This window comes from Ruditapes philippinarum, unplaced genomic scaffold, assembly GCF_026571515.1.
Source record: "Ruditapes philippinarum isolate M1 unplaced genomic scaffold, ASM2657151v2 ctg6077_1_1_1_1, whole genome shotgun sequence".
NCBI classification, from domain to species: domain Eukaryota; kingdom Metazoa; phylum Mollusca; class Bivalvia; order Venerida; family Veneridae; genus Ruditapes; species Ruditapes philippinarum.
The window spans coordinates 6243-28170 of record NW_026864320.1 but is presented as its reverse complement, the minus strand read 5'-3'; the positions used below and the strand labels follow the sequence as shown (position 1 = coordinate 28170).

General features: G+C 32.0%; 1 long non-coding RNA gene across 1 annotated transcript in view; it reads right to left on the bottom strand.

Moving 5' to 3' along the window:
• The window catches only part of LOC132725178 (uncharacterized), a 41684-nt gene extending 23319 nt beyond the window's left edge, over positions 1–18365 (bottom strand). Inside the window, exons 1-2 of the long non-coding RNA XR_009625020.1 lie at positions 18287–18365; positions 16979–17048 (exon numbers count right to left, since the gene is read on the bottom strand). This is a non-coding gene — a long non-coding RNA (uncharacterized LOC132725178). The remainder of the gene's footprint in view (positions 1–16978; positions 17049–18286) is intronic.
• Between the last annotated feature and the right edge of the window lie 3563 nt (positions 18366–21928).

Genomic DNA, 21928 nt, shown 5'->3' with positions numbered 1-21928 from the left:
CAAATGGATTTAACAAACATTATGGAATAAACACTGATAAAGATGTAAACACAAGGAAAATATACATGTGGGAAAAGGCGGGAACATTTTAAAACAAGAGCTGTCCGTAAGACAGCGCGCTCGACTTTTTTATTGCTTGCCAATAAAAAAAGTTTTTGCAGTAAAAGGCAATACAAGAATCTCTGTATTTTTAAAGTGAACAATGGCCATGAGCATTAAGATATTTAGTGAAGAATTATTTTACTGAATTGTGTGAAAAATAACTAGTTGTTTGATACCCTTGAATATTACAGCAATGTTTATATGACATAATTTATGGTAAAGTGAACAAGTGGATAGGAATGAATTTTTTTAGATTTTTTAAGTTTTTTAGTGCTTGCCTATAATACAAAACATTGACAGTTAAGGGCCATAATTCAAATAAAATCTTTGACAGAATTACCTTCTCCTGGACATGTTTGGGAATCATGATTGTAAACAAGTATTCCAACTTTCAAATTAATATCTCAAACAGTTCAGTCAAAAAGTGGACTGGTACTAAAAACTTAACCAAGATTCTAAGTCGATAAAAGGCCTTAATTTTTAAAACAAATCCTTGACAGAGTTACCTTCTCTTGCGTACAGATGGGGGTAATGATGTGAAATAGCATTAAAAGTTTCAAAGCAATATCTCAAAGGGTTAAGGCAATAAGTGGATTTTACCCATATTCAATGTATTTTCTAAGTCAAAAAGGGGCATAATTCTGTCAAAAACCTTGACAGAGTTATGTCCTCTTGTCTGTTGATGAAGGTCGTGATGGTAAACAAGTATGGTCAGTTTCAAAGCAATACCTCCAATGGTTTTGAAATAAAGTGAGGTGGTACAAAAAACTTAACCAAGCTCAATACACTTTCTAAGTCAAAAAAGGGCCATAATTCTGTCAAAAACCTTGACAGAGTTATGTACTCTTGTCTGTAGATGGAGGTTATGATGGTGAACAAGTATGGTAAGTTTCAAAGCCATACTTGTAATACTTCTGAAATAAAGTGGGGTGGTACGAAAAACTTAACCAAGGTGTGACGCCAACGCCAACGCCGGGGCGAGTAGGATAGCTCCCCTTTTCATAGAAAAGTCGAGCTAAAAATAAATGGCAAGCACTGTTTGTTTTATATGCAGACTGGCTGGTCTACAAATAAAAGTGATCACAAAGGAAACAAATTCAGTCAAGATATACATAGTTTTATGTATACTATTATTATGTTAGTCTACATCATAAGTAATTTACGAAAGTCGTTTTACACTGTAAGGGGTCGTGTAACACAACATGGTCAACCATGGCTAACCATGATCTGCATGTGAGCCATGTTATTTCATGATAAAACATGATACATTTCACCAGTGGGAAAAAATTAACATGGTAGAACATGGTGTCAGTAGACATGATCTACCATGTTATTTAATGGTAGACCATGGTGTTAGCAACCATGGTTAGGTGACCATGAAAAGCTGTGGTGCCATTAAACAAAACATGGTCTACTATGGTAGTTTATGGTTACAGGACCATGAAATACCATTGTAGTTTATGGTAATTCATGGTTAAATGACCATGAATTTTGCCGGGGTATGTCCTACTTGCTGCCACAGAGCTCATGATTATTATTCTTTATATTTTATAAGAAATTCTGTCACCATAAATGAATTAGTGCTACCATGGTATTAAAAATTTTATTGTGGTATATCTGCAGCCATTAAATGTAAAATTGTTTATAATTACTGCAACAATTCCTGTATCTTCATCTGCAACATGATTTCTGTATCATTTTCACATTTTTATAAGCTTTCATTAATGAATGTCACGAAATGTCAGAGTCTACAGAAATTTGATCTTTCTACATAAAGAAAGAAACACACAACAAGTCAAGTTAGTCATTTGTTACATTATTGAGATGTATCATCTATAAATATAATTAACTCACATTTCAGATACAATCAGAATTATTTAATATTTTGTGAAAAACTTTTCAATGAATAAGCAAACTAAAATCTTATAAAAAAAGTCTGCCTTGTAAATTTTTACTTTCAGTTTTAAAGCAAGTTTTTCTTAACCAAAGAAGAAGATGGTTCAGGCCATTTGAAAATCGCACAGTCATGCTAGAGGTAATAAATGAGAGGAGGAATATTTTAAAGGTAATAACCCTTTTGATAAATTGATTGAATTCCAATGAAAAACGGTGACAACTAAAATAGTAAAATATCTTAAAACGGTTATCAAGCAAACAAACATCTGCAGTGTCCCGACTATGTAGGGTAGAAGTACAAAGGATATTTACCGAAAGAACTTGATACTGTCAGAAGTGAGCGACCCCGTCATGAATTTATTAAAATAAATCGCTGCCTTGTAACCTCAATAAAGATCATGATCTATATACCCACTAACTGTCAGCTACAAATCACCCGGCAAGGCCCAGCAAGGCGATAAAGAATTCTCTTTAATACCAGAGGACACAAAAATTAAAAATCTTCGCACATAAAATATATATCTTAACAAGAAATTACTTGTTGGAAACTGTAAATAACACCCCAGCTTTTCCTCACACTTGATTACCTTTCTGTCGATTTGTAAATAGATGTTAAGATCTTTAAATATATGTGCACATATTTGAAAAGTATTAAATTGATATCACACTGTTGATTGAAAACACTTAAATTTGCATCAGGTCTTAAACCAAAAATAGTGAAATCAATTAAAATAAATAGGTCACTGTTAAGATTAGAATATGATTTAAAAGTGTTTGGTTTTGATCACACTTCAGCTTGTCAAAAAATTATAAACAATGCTCATTCATCATGTTTAATTGTCATAGTAAGTTACATTATTGTGTTAGAAATGTAGTCAAAGTTTTCATACTGTGCAATTTCAAATAATTTCTTCAATTTTATTTTCTATTTTACCTTCATAAAAACTTATCTAGATTTCTATTTTACCTTCTTTAAACTTATCTAGATTTCTATTAAACTTATCTAGATTTCAGTGGTATGGGGATTGTTCATGACCAGTAGATAACCCCTATTGACTTTGGGGTCAAGGGGTAAAAGGTCAAGGTCACAATGTCTTTGTTGGTAAAAACGGTTTCCGATTAATAACTTCACAATCCATGGGCCCTTTGCCATCAAACTGCATAGGTGCATTTGCCCTGGCTAGTAGATGACACCTATCAATTTTGGAGTCAAGAGGTCAAAGGTCAAGGTCATATTGTCCTTGTAAGTAAAAACGGTTTCCGATCAATAACTTGACAACCCATGGGCTGTTAGCCCTCAAACTGCATAGGTGCATTGGTCAAGGTCTAATATAACATTACAAATTGGCTTTCATTATGAAGGTGTACATGATTCATAGAATTTATGCATATATTATTTGCTAAGTTTTGTGATTACTTTGTCATAAAATTGCTGCACACAACCTTTATGGTCACAATGACCTAGTGACTAGTCATGCCAGTAGATAACTCTTATTGGTTTTTTGGTCATTAGGTCAAAAGTCAGTCACAATAACCTGGCCACATGACTAATTGGTTGCCAATAGGGGGAATACACGTTCTTGAGCTCTACATTTACTGTTGTTTAAGATTTAATATATACATTTTCAAGCATGACACAATTCAATGATGCAGCTTAAATTCTACTGACAAGTGACTGTAATTTTAATGGGTATTTTATTAAGTCTACAAAATCTGCGATCTTGTGGGTAACAGCTTGAGCCTATCACTACTGGATGTGTGTGTGTGTGGAGGGGGTTAATCTAGTGGCTCCTAAAGAAACCTCTTAAAAGAGATAAAAGTATGTACAGTTACATAGGGTAGTGTCCAGTATTGGTTATACAGAGAAATGATGGTGAGCTATAAATTATTGGAAATAGGCATGGTGCAGCACTTCAAATAAAACATTTTTTATTTTTATATTGCAGTATTTATTGTAAATGATAGATTTTATTCATTTGTCACCATCTGTTGTATCTATACATTAGGATTGGGAAAAAGAATGCATGTCCCATTTCGACATTATAACAAAAACATGCCTAGTTCCATTCAATCTACTTCCATTTATCAACCTATGTTAAATATAGCCAAAAAGGTGACAAAACAATGGACTATGTGGACATATGCCCCCTTCAATGTTACACACTTCTTCCTTCCTTATTTAGTACAAAAGCTTTTTCCAAAGAAATGAACTACACAATATTGACTACAAACAAAATAATGAAAACATCCCATTCGACGAGAGGAAAAGACCATCGACTAATGCTGGTTCCCCTTAAAGTAAGGCGAAGTATACAGTATAGAAGGTAAAATGTTAAATATTTTTTCGCTTTAATATTCACATGAAAATATATAGATCAACCAGTAACAGACAAACACACTTAGAGCCCTAAATGATATAATGGTGACCACAAGGAGACAACCCTGCTGTGAGGCAAGTGTATAACTAACCACATGTCAACCTACGCTGAACAACATAAACCCTAACAGTACAATAAGTGTAGTGGTTTTGACATGATTTAAAATCATATTATAATTCCCATATCAATATTTGTCATTAGCAAACAGTACTTCTTTACCAAACCATCAATTTAAACAAAATTTTTCTTAATATCCATTTATTTCAATATGTCGATAAAATATTTATAAAATAAAATACATGCGTGCTTCCACAAGCAAACAATCAGGCAAAAATTACGGTATAGACAGTGTAGGCTCAAATAACGTTGTACAACTTACACAAGATAAAATGTTGTTTACACAATGTCACTTAAAAATATTGGATACCACAAGGACAAACATGGCCGAGTTTGTTCAGGACAAAATTCAAACATATCAATTATGGTAACATGCTTTAGTTGCTATTTTCAGTCTCAAGTAGGCCGATATCTAAATTAGTAAATTTGACAACCTCGGCGCCATTAAAAGTACTAACACAAAGATGTTTGACTATTTCTTCCTATTTACTGACATTCTATTAGACATTGGAATGTTTGTTACACACATTGATCTTTACATCACTGTCTCCTGATAGAGGTAAGGTAATCTATAGTCTGAACTTGATTTTGGTTTTAAGTGAAGCCATTAAAAATGAAGTTTAGTCAACACAGAGCAAAAAAAAATCTTCACACCATTGTTTGTAATATTTCAGTTATAGGTATGCATTCTGATGGAACTACCATTTTTCTAATAACAAGCTTGTACTTTTACCTATATAAAAGCTTGCAAGAGTTATCAGAAATGGGTTTAAAGCTTTTATAAACCACCCAAGAAATCATAAAGTGTGAATTGAACAATTTTAATCAAATTTTCAATTCCATTTATTAATCTTAATTAGATTTTTGTATACATTGCTTGCAATGTATACAGAGTTATAGCTGTATTTCAGATTTAGTACACCTAACGTGTTTTGCTGAACAACATCCACCTTTGGATGAAACCTCGATAAAAGTAGATCCTCATTTTGCAGGATTGTCACATTAAGATCACATTTTATTAATATACAGATTGCATAGTGGTCAATAATATTTGAAAGTTCAAAACTATGCACTTTCAGTTCAAATAAACATTTTCTAAACATGAAAGCAAAAAATATGAAAATTTCTATTTCATTCATAAAAGCATTGTGTAAACCTACGCTTCAAACTTCGTATCCACGCATGCGCGTGCAAGAATGAATGAATTACGACAGACTCTGTATAAAAATATGTCCAACACCCAAAATTAATATTAAATCAAACAAATAAACCTTATTTACTTTTAAATATAGATTTGCATACTTTTTCTATTTCAAACTGTTTTAGAAATCGAGCATATACAGATATATATGTCTTATTTAGTGTTATGTAACATTGTAAGCGTCTGTATGAATGGATTAAAGTTTACGTTCTGACGTATTGTCATATAATTGCATATAATAGAACCCTATCAACGTGGTGGCATGGGAGGAGTATGCAATTATTTGTTTCACACCTGCAGTGTGAAGTATTTCTGCCACTTTAGTGAAATATATCGTCAAAAAGCCATTTTCGGGAAGGGGTAGATTCGTACTCAATATTATTCGAACTAAGGATTTGTACTCAATATTATTCGAATTTAGCCTTCGTAATCGGTATTATTCGAACTGACAATCATGGCAGATATGTTTAGACCCCCTGGACATTTAGATGTTGAAAATGGTAACAGATAACATAACTTTATCAAATGGAAGCGCCAATGGAAATTTACTTTACCAGTGTTGACTGCCGATGGAAATGCTGAGAAAGATGAAAAGATACAAGTAAATATCCTATTACACTGTGCTGGACCTAAAGTTATCAATTTACATGGGCAAATGCAGAACATAAACTGAAAGTGAAAAAATTATTTGACAAAATAGAAAGCTATTGCAATCCTAGAAAAAATGAAGTGCTAGAATCACACAGATTTTGGGTAACAAATCCAGATAATTATTCATCATTTGACAGTTTTCTTACAGAGTTTTGAAAGCATGTTGAGTCCAGAAATATATTTTGAAATATGTTATTTACAATCAAATCACTCAGTCAGGCTGAGCCACCCTTAACATTTTTTTACATAACTCCTTAGACTATTGATATATATATAAGGTAAAATTATTAGCCATATATGAGCTTATGATTGCATGGGCAGTTAAATTAAAGCCATTAGTAAAAAAAGGGTTGACCTGGGATAACCAAAGTGAAGAGTGAAATATGACACTCAACACAGGTACATTCTAAATATTTAGATTGATGTTTATGATCAGATTTAGCACAAATAGTAATTTAATTTCCCCTGATAACACAAATATGAATTTATTTCGAGTCCTGAAGATCTTTTTATGATGAAATCTTAACTGAAAAACCAGGTTTAACTGAATAATTATAAAATTCCTTGCCACAATGATAACTAGAAGGTACATAAAGCCAGTCAAAAAAAATATTTCTATCCATATTCATCATTCCTGGACCTCCATCCATTTGATGAATTTCTCCAACTGTTAAATTTTTCATCTTATTATGTTTTTTGTTTGTTAATATAAAAGATTTTTTATGTTTATATACAGCTAGAATAGTCTGTAATGGCTAAGATAGACAGATAAGAACAAACTATTCAGTAAACATGAGTTACATCCCTTCAAATGGAGATAAAGATGAAACCCATAAGAAATTGCCATGTCTGACAGACAGCAAAATTATAAAATTCTGCAGGCTCAGTTTACTTAGGCCCATTAGGAGGTAGTGGTAATAACTGTGGGTCAAACATGAAATGATATCATTTTCAAGGGATGTTTCTGATATGATTTACTTTAAATAATGGGTCATTATCAATGAATGTTTCTTTGACTTCTATGCTCATGTGTAATAGATTATTGACATTGCCAGCTAGATAGCTCAGCTGAGTGAGTCAGTACAGCCCACAAACATGTATAATATTCTGATTCAGGTTTGATTCCGGTCAAACTGCACATTTTTCTCACCCTGTGATATTTTCACCCTGTTACTTTTAGGTTCCAATATATGTTTATGATGGAACATAACTGAGTCATAAGTCAATTCACTTTGTTACTTAAGTGTGCCAATGAAAAAGGAAAAATTTCAATATTTTGTGGATTATGTCAATGCATAGAACTATGAGACTGAAAATATTTAAGCTGTAGAGCTGCTGTATGGCATTCCAAGGGTTCTGGGTTTTTTGGTAGTGCTGAGGTATGGTATTCTGAATGTCTCTGGTTTGAGTTTTAGTCAGGCTGCATTTCATTTTCTCACTCTTTGATATTGATAAATATTTTCAGCTCATTATTGGCTGGACTGCATATATTAATGATTTATTTGTATTAAATCAATATTGTTAAATATTTAGTTATTGTCTATATATGCATGTGACTTTATTTTTGATAAGGCATTGTAACAGTACTACTTCTTAATTTGACCTTTTTTGTATTGGGAGAGAAGCCCTTAATTAACTCCTTACCAGTAAGTTTTATTGTACACGATGATGATAGCTTGAAAGGATTTAGCTAAAAAAGATACTACATGAATCTTTTTTTTCCTATTGGATTGTAAAATATTTATTGATTGTCAAAAAACTATATGGAGTTCTCCTCGGTGACATTAAACAGTCCCAGCTGGCCATACATGCAGGATCTTGCAGACCATGAGACAGGGTAGTCTGTACCAAGACAAATCAGATATCGAGACATGGTGGACAGGACAGACAGTGATGTTCAGATCCCCCACTCAGAAAGGAAGTTACTACACTCAAGGTCCTGGTCTTCAATTACTTCATTTGCTTACTTGGAGTAAAGGTGCCGGAAACAATAGTATGGTATCACAAAAAGCACAGACTGTGATAAAAGTCAAACCAAAAAAGATACTATAAACTGAATTCATAGATTATATAAAAGAAATTTATTAATTCTTTAAGTTTATAGTTAACAAAAAAAAAGATACTGAGTATTTAATTTTGATATATAGCATATTAACACACATAAAGTGCATTATGCCATATAAATTTCAACTTAGTGCTTAAATACTTTCTGATGAACTCAGTAAGCAAACATGATTTACTAATCTTTGGATTCCCACACTCCTCTCCACCTAGCTCCAATGAGATCCACTTGGTTGACCATAACATGTACCATACCTCATATTGTTTGTTTACAGTTTGGAATGAAAAAATGAAAGTTTATTCTAGATATTATAAAGCTTAATTTTATTAAATTTCACAAGGCTTTCAACACATCAACAATGTAATTGTCATTTTATTTTTTGAAAATGTGTTGGACTGCTGGTCTGATGCATGTAGATGCTGTGTTGGCATATAGCGATTCCCCTCTTTTGTGTGTGTGTGCATGCATGCGTGCATGTGTGTCTGTGTGTGTTTTATACATTATATAGTTAACATCTTTTGAAAACATCTTGTCCAATTTCAACCAAACTTGACAGGGTTGTTCCATGAGTAAAGGGCTTCCAAAGTTGTTCAAAGACTTAAATGAGGCCTAGAGCATAGATATTTTGCAAAAGGCATTGTCTGGTAGACATTCACAAGATTTTCACATTATACCCTGGGTGTCAAATTAGCCCTGCACTAGGGTTCATAGATTTTCCTGATATGTATGTAGTTAAAACTTAAAATCTTCTCCTCTGAATTGACAAAGACTAGAGGTTAGATATTTGTCATGAAACATTTGGTAGTTAACCTCTACCAAGATTATTCACGTTACAGCCCAAGGGTCAAAATTAGCCTCACCCCTGGGGTCATATATTAAGGTTTTCCTTATATGTATATAGCAAAAACTTTTTTAAAAATCTTTTTATCAGAAGGTTTAAGGCTTAGAGCTTAGATACTTGGTAAATAATATCATAAGTACGTCCTTTACCAAAGTTGTTCAAATGTTGCCCCTAGTGAAATAGCACCAGGGTGTCATAGGTTTTCCTTAAATGTATAAACATGTATAGAAAAAAAAACTTAAAAAATATTCTCCTCTGGATTGACAAAGGCTAGATGTTTGATATTTGGCATGAAACCTTTACGTGTGTAATAAACCTCTATCACTATTGTTCAAATTATAGCCCTGGGGTCAAAATGGCTCTGCCAAGGAGTCTTTTTGGGTTTTCATTATATGGTATGTATATAGTAAAAAACTTTTAAAAAAATCTTGTCTGAAGGTACAAGGTTTACCAGGCACCATGGTGTCTTAGGATTTCCTTAAATGTATATACATGTATAGAAAAAAAACTTAAACAGTATTCCCCTCTGAATTGACAAAGACTAGAGGTAAGATATTTGGCATGAAGCATTGTGTAGTCGACCTCTACCAAGATTGTTTTAATTTTAGCCCTGGGATAAAATTTGCCTTGTGGGAGGGTTTGGGGGGGGGGTCATTAATTTTCGTAATGTACTTGTAGTAAAAATTTAAGAATGTACAAGGCTAGAGCTTAGGGCTTTGATACCTAAATTTTGTCAAGTACAAATGCTTTTATTTTGAATCAATAATTGTACTATGGAGTGCATTTTTTTCCAGTGAATAAGTTTTGCATGTAAACAAAAATGTTCACCTAACTTTTAAGTCTTGCTGAATGATTCAATACCACATTTTTGTAGACTACAAACCCACATGTTGGTCTTGTTTTTAAAGTAATAGATGAAAACACTGAAGACTCTATTTTACTATTTCAGTATTGTATACTGCAGATAATAAACCGGTCTTTGCAAACTGATTTCTGTATTGCTCTTCAATTTCGCAAACCATATAGTCTTGCCTGGAAAAACACAGCACTAGTCTGTAGGAACAACACCTCTTTCTTGTCCTATTAATAACTTGAGAAGAAATAAGCCTAGATTTGTGTTCGAAATTGATTGTAACCAGAAGATGACTTCTATTGAGTTCAGTAAATTAAAATCACATGGTCTTGATGTCAAGCAATGTATACCTCAGTGCTTGCAGTGCTTTGATTGATATTCAAAATGAACCTATAGAGTAGATTAACAAATAAGGGAAACAAATCTATACCCTTACTCTTCAACAGGCATACATGAGTTACTTACCTTTATGTTTGAAAACAAGAGGGGCATCATTGCCAGTAAATGCTCACCTGCAGATATGATTTATGCACATAAGATTTCTTTATTTGGGAATTCCTAATAAGTTTCATTCAAATATGCAAAGTGGGTGAGCAGAAGATGTCATATAAGTTTTATTTCTATATTTCGCTTGTAGGTAGCCATTTTGTCCAGCAGACTGTAAAGATTTCAGCAATTTTTGTAAAGGACTGCCCAAATGGATAATTCCTGTTAAATTCAATCAAAATTTGCCCAGCACTTGTGGAGGGTATAATGTATAACATATTATATTTCATTACAAATGCCATGTATATAAATAGACAGTGAGTAAACTAGACAATAAAATATGTTTCATCATTCTTGCAACTGATAATTTTTATAAATTTATCTCATGAATGATGAAGGATGGGCATTCATTTAATCGTGCTACTGATGCAGCTCTATACTGTGTTGTAATAAGAACACATGGAAATTGTGGCTTTTTCACTGGGAAGGGGTAAATGAATAATGGCACAAAATTTTGTAAATTTCATGCAGTCTTTTTAAAATTATTGAAAATCCAAGTCTGTTTAGTCATTTATACTAGCTGTATTAATGCAAGTACAATGAAATATGCATCAAGCTTTGATAAAAAGGGGCCTATATTAAAGGTTGTGTTAGTCTGAACATGTCAGCTTCACAGATGTATGATGAATTGTGTGAGGAACATGGGGCGTCAGTGTTGTTTGAAAGGTCAAATTTTAGATGGGTCCCACACCTGTTTAGTTCATTACAGTATAGGACAGTTCATAACATTGTATGATAGTTCAGTAGCTGCTCACAAATGCGAGCTAGTTTAGTTCCTAGATATAAAGTGGTGCAACTCCACCCCACCCCTTCTTCCCAACACCTTAGTCCCTGTGATTTTTTGTTGCTTCCATTATCTGTATGTACATATGACTCTTGAAGTGCATTATGTTGTGCAATTTTTTCAGTGTCCACAGGGTGCGCCAAAAGATGCCTACTTTTCAAGCTTCTGTTACAATATAACTGTGCCTAATAACACAGTTTAAAGAATCACAAAGACAAATTTAAATGAACACCCCTCATATTGCCTTCTATTAGAATTAACTAATTAATGAATACTGAAGCCCATTTAAATTGTCTAAATAATTTTGTATTAACAGTCCTACGCATAAACCCTTCCAGCCTGCTGAATCTCAGTAAGGGCTTATCAGCTAGTAAATCACTATTAACTGTATATCTCCCATTAACACGTCAACTGAGTTGAGAGTCTTGTCATCATTAATTGGTCCTCTGTGTTCTTATCTAATGGCCATAACGTTGAAGGATCAAATTTCTGAAGATACACTCACTTTTTATCGATTTTAAGCAATTATTGCATTATTTGTAAATATACTTAATATCACTAATAAATTTTAGCTACTAAATGAATTATATGTTGGGATATACCTTTATAATGTGATCTTCATCTTCTTAATTAGTAAACTTTCATAGTTAAGTGTCACTGTTACTCATGTTACTCCCCCCCCCCAAAAAAAAAAAAAAACGCTAAAAAACAAAAGCAAAAAAAAAAAACATTGTAATTTTTTACTGTAAAGTGCAAGACTCTTAACTAAGTGACCAGGTAAGTGATATTTTTATTATTAGCTCGACTACATAAAGTATATGTAGACATATCCTACTCACCTCAGTTTTTAAGTTCGCGCCAGCGTACATACTTTAAATTAATGCCTATAGATGTGCAGTAAATATTTTATCCCAACTTTTTTATTAGCTCATCTGAGGACAATGTCCGTGCGTCAAAAATTTATTTAAACAACTTCTACTCCTAAACCACTTAGCCAAATTTGTTAAAACTTTGCAGGAGTGTACCTTGCATAAAGCTCTACCAAAGGTGTTCAAAGAATAAAATCCCATGCAGAACTTTGATTGCCACAGCAACCAAAACAAGAGCTGTCGGAAGGACAGCACGCTCGACTATTCTAAGTGCTTGATAGTAAAAGAGCCTTGATAATGTTAAATTTTTAAAGTTCACAAAAGGGCTAATTTTTTTTTATAAATTCATGTTATAGGCCTTAGAGAGAGTCTAATTATACAGTATTGGCTTGACTATTCGGAAGGTAATGTCACAAGGGTGTTTTATTGAATATAATAATACTAATTACCTATGAATACATAAATTTGACAGACAAGGTACAAAGGCTTGTTATTAAGATGTTTTATCAAGAAATCACTGCTTTATTATTATGAATGCATAAAATTGTCCCAAAAAGGCACAAACCCTTCAGTAGTTATTGAGATAACAGCTTACAAACAAAACTTTACCATGAAAAATCAGCCTAAATGCAAGATAGAATTATGGATTATGACCTACAATTATGACCCTAAAAGCATATGTGAAGTTTTAAATAAATATCTTTAATAGTTATTGAGATATGTAAAACTTGCATGTAAACATTAACCAAGAGACTAAGTAGAAAAGGGGATATGAATCAGCCTTAATGCAAGATAGAGTTATGGAACTTGGTCAGTGACATACAATTATGACCCTCCAATTATGACCCTAAGTGCATGTGTAAAGTTTCAAGCAAATATCTTTGAATACCTTTAACCTTTAACCAAAATTACTAAGTTTCAAAGGGGCAAATAATTCTGCAAATATTGCAGGCAGAGTTATGCAATTTTGCACACTGATGTACATTGTTACTACAAAAAAGTATTTTAAATTTCGTTTGAATATCTCAAGCAATAATTGAGATATTTGACTTTACAAAAAAACTTTAACAAAAAAAAATTCTAAGTTCCAAAGGGGCATAATTCTGTCAATATTGTAGGCAGAATTATCCCACTTGTCAATCTGATGTACCTTGTTACTATAAATAAGTATTGTAAGTTTAAATTGAATATCTCAAGCAATAATTGAGATATTTGACTTTACAAAAAACTTTGACCAAAATTTCTAAGTTAAAAAGGGGCATAATTCTGTCAATATTGTAGGCAGAGTTATCCAACTTGTCAATCTGATGTACCTTGTTACTATAAATAAGTATTGTAAGTTTAAATTGAATATCTCAAGCAATAATTGAGATATTTGACTTTACAAAAAACTTTAACCAAAATTTCTAAGTTAAAAAGGGGCATAATTCTGTCAATATTGTAGGCAGAGTTATCCAACTTGTCTATCTGATGTACCTTGTTACTATAAATAAGTATTGTAAGTTTCAATTGAATATCTCAAGCAATAATTGAGATATTTGACTTTACAAAAAACTTTAACCAAAATTTCTAAGTTAAAAAGGGGCATAATTCTGTCAATATTGTAGGCAGAGTTATCAAACTTGTCAATCTGATGTACCTTGTTACTATAAATAAGTATTGTAAGTTTCAATTGAATATCTCAAGTAATAATTGAGATATTTGACTTTACAAAAAACTTTAACCAACGCAGACGCCGACGCAGACGCCGACGCCGGGGCGACTACAATAGCTCTCATATTCTTCGAATAGTCGAGCTAAAAATTATAAACCTTTCTTTTAAAAAAATCCAAAGAGCTAGAGCTTAGATATTTGGCATGAAACATCTTATACTGAGTGTCTATCAAGTTTATTCCATCAAAGCCCTGGGATAAAAATTGGCCTGCCCCAAAGGGTCATTAATTTTCATTATACATCTGTATGTACACATGTATATCTTATCATCATACACATCATGTGATAAGGTGTTAAACTAAAAAAAGTATTTACAGAACAATTTCCCTTTGAACATATAATTTTCCATAAAATAATGTTATTTTTTACTCTATGCTTCATTTCATCATAAGGGATTGACCTAAAACTTCAAATATGTGTACCTTACCAACAACTACATCATATGTGACAATGTTGTTCACTTAAGCACCAATATTTTTCCAGAATATTTCCCCATGAACTCATTTTTTTCCTCAAAATAATTATGTTACTTTTTACTAACTTCTTTATTTCTTAAGGTATCTACTTCTAACTTAAAAATATATGTTCCTTATACATGTGTGACAATATTCATAACTCTAGCATGAATATTTCCAGAATTATTTCCCCTTTGAACTTAGATGTTTATTATGCCCCCGAAGGGTGGCATATTAAAATCGAACCGTCCGTCTGTCAGTCCGTCCGGCTTTATACATATAGACAGTGGTGGTCTTGTCCGTTCTGAAACTTCAGTATACATGAAAGGATTTTAATTTTATTCATATATGAAATAACCAAAGATGTATGGTGTGTCGCAAACAAGACTCGGGTTCCTACGACTAAGGTCAAGGTCATTGTTGGGGTTCAAACTTTGTCATTTTTTATGTTATATAAATATAAAAGGTGGTGGTTCTGTCCGCTCTGAAACTTCTGTATTTCTCTATATTATATGCATGAAAGGATTTTATTTTTTCTTTCATATAAGAAATAACCATAGATGCATGGTGTGTCGCGAACAAGGCTCGGTTTCTTACGACTAAGGTCAAGGTCACTGTGGGGGTTCAAACTTTCAATTTTGATGTTAATATACAAATAGGCAGAGATGGCCGTGTATGCTCTGAAACTAATATGCATGAAAGGATAATATGTTTTATTTCACATATGAAATTATCATAAATGTATGATGTGTTGCCCTTAAGACATATAAATGGTGGTTGTTGTGTTCGCTCTGTAACTTCCATATACATGAAAGTTTCATTTTTTTTTAAATATAAAGTCACCATAGATGGACAATGTGTTGTGAACAAGACCAAGGTTTCTTTATCTAACTTAAAGGTCACTCAGCTGGGGTTCGACACACAACATGTTATAGGTGGTTCATAACTAGAATCCTTTAGGGGCATTTGTCACGTTCTGTGACAGCTCTTCTTTATAAATTATTTTTATATATTTATATTTTTGCTCTTACTTCTTTATTTATGAAAGAATTTACTTCTAACTTTAAACAATAACATGACAAGCTACATAACTCTAGCGTAAATATTTTCAGAATCATCATCTTTTTTACTCAGAATTTTCCGCATTAAATTTGGACTTAAAAATATGTTTCTGAACACTTATATCAGGTGCGAATATTTTTATAACTCCTGTATTTTTAGTATTATCTCCATTAAATTTTGAACATGGGATTTAGTGAAAATTCATATATTTCTGAGTATTATCTTTGTCCTGAGTCCTGGCTCCTCTGGCAGCTATTGTGACTTTTGGTGTTCAGTTATGGTTTCCTTAAAATAACTTAAAGGTCATCAAATTTTTACTATTATCTGCTCTTTTGCAATTGGTAAAGTTAAAGTGATTTAGTATTTTGTATGGAAGTCAAAATACTACTTTGGTTACATTTTGCTACCTTTTTTACAATTTTTTTTCACTTCATAGCTACTTCTCAATCAAATTGAATGATAAGCATCAATAATGCTTTAAACCCATTATTTTTATTACTAAACATTATTTTGCTCCTTAAGAAAAAAATAAAAATAATATAAATGTCTGAGGCATGATATGCATTTACCATGAAAGTAATTATACATTAGTGCACAGGAACTCGGCACAGTGTTGGGATAGTGTAAAAAGAAATTTTAGAAATAAAAAACCTATTCAATATTTTTGTTTCTAAAATTAATTTTTTACTATATCCCAACACTGTACTGAGTCCCTGTCATTGTGAGTTGTAAGTGATTAAAATTCTTTTTAATGTAATCCAGTCTTTTTAGTCTTTAACTTATTTCAAATTGAATGTATCTATGAAAATCTTAGTTTTCCTTATATCTAAAATGTTCTCTATATCCTCCAGCTAAAACTATACATTCTTGAAACATGATAGGATCATAAAACATTCTAGGGTGCTGCTATCAGTGATACTGTGACAAGCCATGTAATTATAATTAAATGCTCATCACTGGCCAGAGATATGAAATTTTGGGGGAAAACTGGAAATCTTGGGTTTATGCGTAGGACTGTTAACTTTAACCCAGTTTACTAAGGGAGATTATCATATTACATTTATTTCAGTTAAGCATAAAAGAGTTAATTCCCCTTGAAATGATATATCCTAGTTATTTGACAATAAGACTGTTCAAGATATTGAAATAATTATAATAAGACAGTAGTGGATAAAAATATACAATATGCTCTTCTTGACTTACAGATGTAGAGAGTCTACTAATCGGACATGACTACAACTGTACTGTTGACTATAAGAAAAATACCAAAGTTCAATCCCCTGCTGTAGCAAGGACTGCAATACATCATTTTGTCTATTATGGTGGTCATGTGTACAGATTTGTTTAGAAATTCTATCATGCTTGAAAAACATATTGACAGGACACAGTATATAATATAGTTTTAACATGGTAGCACTATGTGGTAGAGTAACTAGAATTCAACATACCAGTCCGGCAATAGGCCCAGGAAGTTTGTTAATTCTCTTCACACTGCCTGCCTTCAAACCATTCAATAATCTGAAATAAACATTTATTAAACTTTAATTAAGCAACTCTTTCATAATTATTTTGTCCTCATTTACATCAGTTACGGAATTAATGGGGAATAAAATCATATTTTTTGCATACAACAACATCTGGATAGATGTGGACAGTAAAAAATACATACCCATTTTGAAGATAAAGGGGCATAATTTTTACAGAATATAAGCAAGACTTATGTAACTTGTCATGTCTAGCCAACCATAGATGCTTAATACATTTGTTATTATATTAAGAAATAATTTTTTTAACAGTTTCTGAGAAATAATCTCTTGTGGTATCATAATGTAGTAATTTGTTTACAAAGACTGCAACTCAAATCAGTCACATCTCTACAGAATAAATCTCAAAATTGAACTAAATATAGAACCTTCAACTTCATTTGACAGTAACATATGTGTGGCCTTTATCACACAGGTCCCTAGGGAACAAACTACAGAGTAATTAATCCTCCAAAACACAGTCATATGTTATACAAGTTCTATTAGATTTGCTCAATACAACAAAAAATGCTTGTTTTCAATTCTACATCCTGAAAGTACTCTGACCATGAAAGAACTTGGTAGGCATTAAAAACATTGAACATTTTATTCTGGAAATCTAGGAAGCACTGGCTTATTTTTTATGTGAACATCTCATGGAATAAACAATAAGTTAATTGTATCAAACAAAGGGACACTTAGCTTAATTGGTGGATCTGTCATTCTACACAATGTATGTCTGGCACAACAACTGCTTGCAAATGACCCAATAATTTATCCCATTAAAAATTTACAAATATCTTGAATTATATTGACAAAAGCTCTATCACTTTCATATATACAGCCTAGTTCTTGATGACACACACTAGAACAGTAAGTCTTGTTTGTCTGTAGATTTCATGTTGGGGTTAAAGTCACACTGACATTGCTATGGTTATAAATTGACTTAAGGCAGCGGAGAAGAACCACTGACCTTTCTAAAGCAGTATAAATAGCTTACTCAAATAATCAAATGTCTTGGACTGGAGTCAAACTATTGCAACAGGGATAAGTGATTCAAACTCAGCAACCGTAACAGCTAGGTCCTTTAACCTGTACTTTGTGCCTGCATGAACTATAGTGTGGTTTGTACACATCATGACTGTTTGATTTATAGACTGGAATATCAAGACTCGGACTAAAGATGGAAGTAAAGAATAATCTTCCTATAATAGTATGGCATTTCTAACTTACTCGCACAACAGGACACCATTTCCTAGAGATTTCCTGAAGTCTTCAGCATATTCAAACTTCTTTCTTGTCACAGCCTGAAAAACAAAGTAACAAAATAACAATCTTAAACTATATAATCTAAATCTGAACCTAAAAGATATTGAAACTTATGTATTGATGTTGAATATGATCCTTACAGATATTTATGATAATTCATGTAAATTGAACATTTACCCAAGTTACGTGTATTATAATCAATAGGAAACTCTAAATTATGAAACTATCAGGAATTAAGCTGTCTCTAATATGAATCAAATAAATAAGACATGTATTGAATACATTAGAAAAACATTTAGAAGATATTTTGCTTAGCAACAAATAGAAAATATGCTTTGTGTTGAAATTCAATGTATTTATATTGTCAATGTTTATTAAATTGTAATATTATTAGTAGACAGTCAGATATTGTAATATTTGATATTAAAAGTAAGAAAACAAAAACAGGTTATTTAAGTTCAGGTTTATATCTTCATAGCAGATAATTCACACTAATTAGTCCCATACCTTAAATTAATTAAGATACAACAAATACCTATGGTGTCTAGTTGACCTTAATAAACATTTTTGCTGCCTAGCACAGAAACTGTCTGCCCCTAGTGCACTCTTCCTTCTATAACTCGGTTAATTTTAATTTTTTTTAACAATGTTTAGTGTTCTGGCCTTATACCACGAGTAAATAGTTAGGTTGATCTGATTCTATACTGTTGACTTATTAATTTAAGTAATATTATATAAATAACACAGTAGGTTTGTAACTGTAAAAATATCATCCAAGAAAAATACTGTTACACGAGGGATGATACTGTAACATACAAATCTATGTGTTATTTATTTTACTGCCCTGAACAAACACTGTTTCTATAGGTTCTTGTTTTTTCAGATTTTGACTGTGACAAAGTACTTATACATAATTTTTAGTCACATGGCACACTTGTAACTCCCAATGGCCTATGGGAGTTTTTAAGCAATAATACCTATTGAATAAATCTAACTTGGCAGAAACAACTTCCTTACTGCAAATCAAGGAAAGGGGAGATAATCACTACAAACCTTGCTACAAGAAAGGGAGAGAATTACAAATATCTGATAAACTGATTAATGTTATCACTCTATTTTATAAAATATGTCAAAATTTTCAAGTATTTACTGATTAATTATCACTGTAGAATTATATCAGTATCTCTCATAAACTGTCATCACAAGCATCTTCCTTATGTTTGGTATCTAATACAGAAGTGACTTAAACCTATACTCTGAGGTATACAAGTTAAGTGATTTTTGAGTACATCCCAACTTTAAATAGAGTATATTAAAGAAAGGGCAGATGTGAAATGTTGTTGACACAATATATTATCAGTGTTTTACAAACCTATCCTGATAATACAGGAGTGTATTACAGTAAGTCAATATTGACTGTAGACATAGTAGATCTAACGCGGCCCTACATAACTCAATTACTGTATATTATCCTGCTCTCTAATTGATAAATATATGAACAATATTTCTATATCAAAAGAAATATAATAACAGTTTCAATAACTTCTTTATACTTGAAAAACATTGAAAGTTTATAATACAAAAGAGCAGTGTTTGACAGAAAAAAGATTTTCTAAACAAGAATATTTGTCTACATTGGACCGCAAAATTTACAAAGTCACCAATGTTACACACAAAGTTACCATACTCAAACATAGAAATTGGGAATTTCTTAATCTTGTTTTGAATTAATCAAATTAATATACATTATTGAATTATAATGTGAATTTTAGTCTCAAAGTGGCATTATGCTCAATTTTTTATTGCCAAGTAAAGTTGAATTGACTACATATTTCAAAAGATTGATTGATTCAACCTTTGGTCAATAAAAAGTTTTAGGATGAAATATAAATCTGCCTTAAAACCTATTCTTTTTATACTTCATGAATGTTCTAGGTAAATTCCAATTGATATTTTGCAGAAATTTCCTTTGGCCACATCTGACAGCTTTTTGTTGTTCATGCAAAGTGTTTTATACATTTGAAAGGAATTATTGAAAAATGTAAACTTATTTTGATTTTCACGGGATCACTCACTAAATACCCTTGGATAGGCATATAGTCATAATTATGTGACCCAGTGGTTACACAATCAAACAACATATATATGTTTCAAAATGTGTGTGTATATATGTGTGTGGTCACAATATTTGAACTGTTAGCTAATTAGGATAGAGTCGGATAGCTCAGTCTGTTGAGTCACAGTACTGTATTCTGAGGGTCCCTCGCAGGCTGCACATTTTTTTCACCCTGTGACATATACATAATATGTGTATGGGCTCATATTTAAGTTTCATCCTTGCTAAAATAACTTGAAGATGTCACAACGAATCTAGGGCTGTGTACACACTTCAAATTTGTGTAATACAGAACAAGTGACATGCATGATGTAGATCTGACAGTCATCTCAGACTATCTAAGCTGAGTATTATTTGATCAAAAGTCACTACCATTAAGTGACTATTACTACTGTGACTTTCAGATGTACTGGTAGAGATGGTCCTTTCTGCAAACATCTCAGGCTTGACCTGGCACCTGAGTTGAACCATAAACCTTAAACTGGATAACTTCCTCACATGCAAGAAACTCCCTAGTGGGATTCGCACCAACAGTGGTGAGGGACAAGTGGTTTTAAGTCCATAACCTTTACCTCATGGTTTACAACCATGATCATTTGGTTACAGAAACCTCCACCTAAACTGTATAATCTGTATTTTAGATGTTTATCAGAAATAATTTACCACATTCTTAAAGGTTTTAAATAACATTAAATACTCTTTATGCTCAACTTACACCAATGTTATAACAATATTATTAAACCTTAGATTCTGACTATCAAAATATGTATACAAAATTTCTATAAAATGACCTTTTACCATTGGTATATGATTCAACAACATTTATGTTAAATCTTTAGTAACAAACCATACGAAAATTTCAGTTAGAAAGAAGTTACAGTATAACATAATTATGTTAAATAAACACAGAATTTGACTATAATTAATGAGTAGTCAAAATTTAGTGTTTGTTTATTCTAACAACACCTTGAGTAACTGAGAGAAGAAATAAATTTCAAGTTAGGTCACAACATCCATCTTCAAAAACATCTTTTATACTATTTCTTTTAGTTACTAACAAATGTGTCATGAACAGTTGAGGGATACTCAGGCAAAATAATCACAAAAATATTAAAATGATCTTATGTATTCAAATCATGCTTAAATGCCATTTTTTAAAGTCCTAGTATAAATTTCTGTATAAATTCTATATATTTTGGGTTTGAACCCTAAATATATCTATATATGTTAATTGAACGAAATTTAGAGGCGGACAGATTTAAAACAAGTTATGTGACTTGAACAAACCCTGGAAGTTACAATAACAGATATTGTGGATGTTGTATGATTAAAACAAGTCTAAGCCATTCATTTTACATATTCTTTAACATTTCCAGAGTTCACTGTGACAACTATTGTGAGATCGGAATGCTCTATTTACCTGACCCACATGGGTCAAGTTAGGAAACCACCATTTATTCTATATAAGGAGAAAAGTTTTGTTCCTATGA